The sequence below is a fragment of the Falco rusticolus genome, chromosome Z (assembly GCF_015220075.1).
Source record: "Falco rusticolus isolate bFalRus1 chromosome Z, bFalRus1.pri, whole genome shotgun sequence".
Classification (NCBI taxonomy): Eukaryota; Metazoa; Chordata; class Aves; order Falconiformes; family Falconidae; genus Falco; species Falco rusticolus.
Window position 1 is genome coordinate 5,141,513 of NC_051210.1, and position 5,192 is coordinate 5,146,704.

At 41.5% G+C, this 5,192-nt stretch overlaps 1 long non-coding RNA gene across 1 annotated transcript; it reads right to left on the bottom strand.

Annotated features, from left to right (window-relative positions):
* Positions 1-1,977: 1,977 nt before the first annotated feature.
* On the bottom strand, positions 1,978-3,399 carry LOC119141605. Its single transcript, XR_005101990.1, has 2 exons — positions 3,250-3,399; positions 1,978-2,200 (listed from the first exon to the last, which is right to left on the bottom strand). It is a non-coding gene; the product is annotated as an uncharacterized LOC119141605 (long non-coding RNA).
* Between the last annotated feature and the right edge of the window lie 1,793 nt (positions 3,400-5,192).

Sequence of the window (5,192 nt, forward strand, 5' to 3'; positions counted from 1 at the left end):
ACTTTTCTCTGAGCTACACCAGTGAAAACCCAGTCAGTCTATCAACTTCAAAAGTAAAACTTGGTCCTAAGTGGTTAGGAGGAAGGAGGTGACGATATTATTAAGCTTATGACACTGTTTGTGTTAACATCTTCTTTTGTGCAGAACATGTTTGTATTTCAATCGGCAAAGTATTTACAATGAGACTAGATATACTCACCACCAAGGGCAATTAATTCAGGGTTATAAAGCTTGTGTTTCAGAACAGGCATGAATAATTCAGTGTTAGGTTGTTTAAGTGTGTTTTGTAAAATAGAGCTGCAGCTTTTGTTTTTCTTGAAAGCTTCTGGAAAAAAAAAATGTGATTTGGGTTTTTTTCATTTTCTCTTCATCCCTGGGGAGAGCAGTGGCCTTTTGATGTTCCACATTGACCTGCATTCCTTGCTTGTTTCCCACTAACTTTGAGAAAATACGACTTAAAATGGGAGGTTTGCATGTAAGGAGTAAGGAGTACAGCACTAGCCCTGGGTGTCAGAGCCTATTAAACAGGCTGAGGTGCTTCAGACTGCTTTAATCATTACCAGCCTTGCTGGACTGTGAATTTTTACGATGCTGATAAGCAGAAGTGCACACAGACATAAATGCAGTACTTGCTTTTGAGTGCAAGTCTAACGTGATAAATGAATTTACAGAGCTGAGGGGAAGGTGTCTGTGCCGTGTCTCCATCTCTGCTTCAGGCGTGTCACATTACCTTCACGCTACATCATGGGCTACACACATAAACCTGGAAACCCAGCCTGGGCAACCGCTGGCTGGTGACAGAATTTTTGCCCAAAACAGTTTTTACCACCCAGACTCAAGAGACAGAAAAAAAAAAAAAAAAAGAAAGAAAGAAAAAAAAGGATTTTTTTTTACAGCCTTTGTGAACTGTTGCTATACTCCAACACATACAAATCTTTTATAGTCCCCGTTAGAGGCTGGGTGGGCAGGAGTATGTCAGGGGAGAAGGTGTAACCTTCATTATGGTTCTATCATGTTCTTTAGAACTTCCATATTTGAGGGCCTTTCTTGAAGAGCAGAAAGCCAGAAACAATATGCCTGAGAGGTGCAGACAGCCTCAGTGAAGCATTAAGGCATCAGCTCAGATAATTGATGTCCATAATGTAAACCTTGCTGGACTTGGTATCTTGGCAGAGCTTAGGAAACTTCAGGGTCCTACCAGAAATGTTCTTACACATCCAGCAGGCATGGCCAATCACGCCAGCTTTGGTAAGTATCATGTGCTGAAAAGCAAACCACCTCAAATGGATAATCTGGGAGACAGCTTTGGAGTTTTTTTACTATCTACCAAAAACCTCATCAAAGGATGAAACCTTGTGGTACTCATGCCATAGCTGAGTTGAGCCTTTCCAGGCTAGGCCAATAACTGCTAGATAGCTAGCTGGAGATAATCTCATTATCTGTCCAGACCTCCACAGCCGGAGGGCAAGCAGTCCATGGTGCAGCTGAAATGCTGGATTTTCACACTTTTCTGTCCAAACTCCTTTGTGTAAGCAAGCCGTGAGACTTCTGAGAACGAAGGAGAGTGGGTACGTGCACATCTCTACCATCACTCAGACTGTGTCATGCTCACTTACGCCTTTTCCCAGGGACCTCCACGTGAGGGATAGTATTTGCTCACACAAGACCACAGCTCAGGAAGATTATAGAGAAATATTGAGCCTGGTAATTCAGTGTTTTCTAGATAGTCTTTCTTATTTCTATAATGAAAAAGTTAACATGGGAGTAGACAGGGCAAACTCCACATCAGATTTTCCCTGTGGGAAAAGGACAAACAGGAAAGTCGATATTGAATATTTGCAGTGAGTTGTGTAGCTTATCCAGGCTGTCTGCAAGGTTAGTGTGATTAAAGATTATGATTTAAAGGGAAACAAATGTGTGTCCCAAACCAGCATTTCTCTTTAGAAAAAAGTACATCTGTAATTGTTACCTTTCCAGTACTTGTTGTAAGGTTGATTTATTGTTTTCTCTAGAGCGATGAATCTCAAACAAATGCTTGGATGCTGTAGCGTACAATAGTGTATGGCAGATCTGTTTCCTAGTTAGCGTTCCGTATTTCTCCTCATTTGTGCTGCAGCACGAGAGCAGCTGAGTGAAATGTCCAGACCTCGTGCATCTTAGGATTGCTGGCTTAAGGAGGCATACACCAAGTGCTGGGAGACTGTGGGAAGGAAACAAATTGACAAACAGCCAATGGGAAACAGAGAAGAAGGCATTTTTACTGCACTGTGTTTACAACTTGTACTTTCTCAGATCCTAAAAAATCTGCTGTTTTGCCTACATGTCTGCAAGACATTATAGTTCGACTTGGTAAAAACCCATGCATGCCAGTGCACAGTTATTAAAGTAATAGCTTCCCCAAGCTACCATGTGCTGAAAATTCAGGTTTAGAATTGCCTGCAAATTCTGGCAAAATGGAAGATTTAATGAGAGGATCTTCAAATTCCTAAACCTGACTAGTGTATTTGCAGCCTGCCCCTTCTTGCTGCTTCTGTTTCTGTATGACAGCATTTTATCTTCCAAAGCCACATTAAAGATCTCTAACCTGAGAGTGAGCTAACAGAAAAGGGAGAGTGGGGGTGTAGGGGGGTGTGGGTGTGCATTTGTCCTGCACCCACTTCTCAATTTTGAAAAACAAGTGACGTACAGAGCAGCCAGGAAACTGCAGTAGAGAGGCAGCTCAAGATATTCCTGGGTACGTGTATTAGGGGGAAAATAAAATGTACAGGGCTCTCTCCTTTTTTTCCTCTTTCTTTTCCCACTGAGGAATGGTTTGGGGGGGCTGTGGCAGGGTTGTGTGCCCGTGGCACTCCCCGTATCTCACTAGTTCTTTGGGGGTCACAGACCACCTGCATCCGTCATGGGAGGGGGACACAGCCAGTTTCAAACAGCGGCATCCTTTCTTTCTCACATTTTCAGACTTATTTTTAATGTTAGAATAAGGTCCTTAATGGCTACAAAAGGCATGCAGAAAACTTAATTTACACCGACACATCTCCCAAAAATGCATTTGTAAGTGACAAATAAATTATTTATCAGGTATGCTCGAAAATATTGACCCAGGGCTTCCTCAAAGCCCTTTTACTATGTGAGAGCTTGTTTTCATCCATCTTACTGTAATGTTCTCAGCCCTTGTTTCACTAACAAAGCCATTGTCATTGTTTTCATCATACCTCCTAATTATATTAATTATTTTCTGTTGTTCTTTACCTGTCTTTTGCTGTTACAAAACTCCTCTGTGGTTTGCAGTGTCACAGAATTGTCAGAAATTCTGCATGTTTGACTTGCTGTTGTCTTGTTTAATAAATATGAGCTCCCAGACAGTTTGCAATACTTCATTTCCCAGCCTGTAGAGCACACACAGTGAAAGAACTCATGTTAGAGAAAAGACTATATTTGCAGTACCTCCGATAACAAACCTGGCACAGAGCTCACACCAGAGCCAATCTAAACATTACAACACTTAGTAAGTGAGCCACAAAACATAATCAGCCCAAAGTACACTGTACTATGGAATGCTTAGAGCATTTACAAGTTTTTGTAGTCCTGTTGCTACCAGCTGAGGTACTGGTGTAAATATTGAAAGTTGTTATTGATTTCACACTAGAAAGTTTCATAAAATAAATTTAAGGAAGCAAGCGTATCTTCAGTCTCATACAATGAGTGATGCCTATTGCTTTTCAGTTAACAAGTAATAATAAATCTGTCACTTGAAGGTAGTAAGAGGCACTACTTTACTGTCTTCCTAGGCTTGGTCTAGGTACTGTTTTTGTAGAGACGCAAAGGCGTGAGCCCACAAGCAGTTAGCCAGGAGGTGGGTTTGGGTTTTAACTGTAAACACATCAGCTGTTTCACAGATGCTGCCCGTGTCCATGGTCTCACCCGCCTCACCCCTGTGCATGCAGAAAGGTTTAATGCTTTCATGGAGAGCTTGATCATCACAAAGCATCTTTGCTTTTGGATCTGAGCCAAGGGGATCACCCTGGTGTCACCAGGCTTTTGGTGGCAGATTTCTCAGTAGATGTTTTTTAAGAGCTGCATTCAGTTGCACTATCCCAACGGTGTCCAGTCTTTCTGACCAAACAGCACCTTCTTCCACGAGATGTAGGATGATGAATGCTGTGTTTGTTGACCCAGTGTGGAGGACAGTTAGTTTAACTAGCCTAAGCCTCCTTGCCAGAGGTTTGCATGGCCTCAGAAGGCAGCCAGGATGGAGATGATCTGGAGACATTGCTTGAGCTCAAAATTGAGGATCTCTGCTCTTGCCCATGGTGAGCTCGTGGTCCTGTGAGAGCATCCATGGACAGGTTTAACCTTCAATCACAGGTGAAAGAGACAATCTGGTCAGACCTAAAGACTGAGTGAGGTCAGGGGGGCAAGTTTGATTTTTTAAAAGGAATTCTAGTGTCATATTTTTTATTTTCCTTCTCATCCAATTCTTTTTGTTTGTCATCTTCAAGGCTGCACAATGAGTGTAAGAAGTCTGTATTTCATGCTCTGAAACGAGCTGACCCCTTAAGACAACCCTTGACAAACAAACGCAGGTGATGAAGATAAAGTTTGTATAAACTTAATCTTTGAACTTCATAGACAGGCATTGCCTAAAATAGTCTTATTTTCTCAAAAAAATCTCTACTCAGTAGTTTACTGATTTTAGTTAAAGCATTTTAAACTGTGTGTAAACAGTTTATTAGCCTTCCCCTGCCCCCCTTCTTCCCCACCCCCCCATTGTTCTTTTTTTCTGTTGTTGTTGCTTTTTCATGCATTGTAACTGAGGTGCTTTGTTTCAGGGAAGGAAACAGACAGCAGAGAGACACAAAGCTTCCTGAGCCTTATATAGTGGAATGCATAATTGTTCAGAGCTGCAAAATAGTCTAAAGGGACCTGATTATGCAAATACATTAAGCATCTCTTAAAATCTTCTGAAATTATACCATATTAGCTACGCAATTAAAGAAAAAACTAAAAAGATCATCTCATCTGAGTGTGCATGGTCTTCCCTATTTGCCAAAAATATATTTCTCAAAAGAAAAGAATGGAAAAGGATCGTGATATAAGCCTGAATCCAGGTTACAAAGATGGACTGCTAGTTGTCTCATGAGATATGACCCACTGACAATTGACATTTTGTCCTCTAACCTTACCTCAGCCTT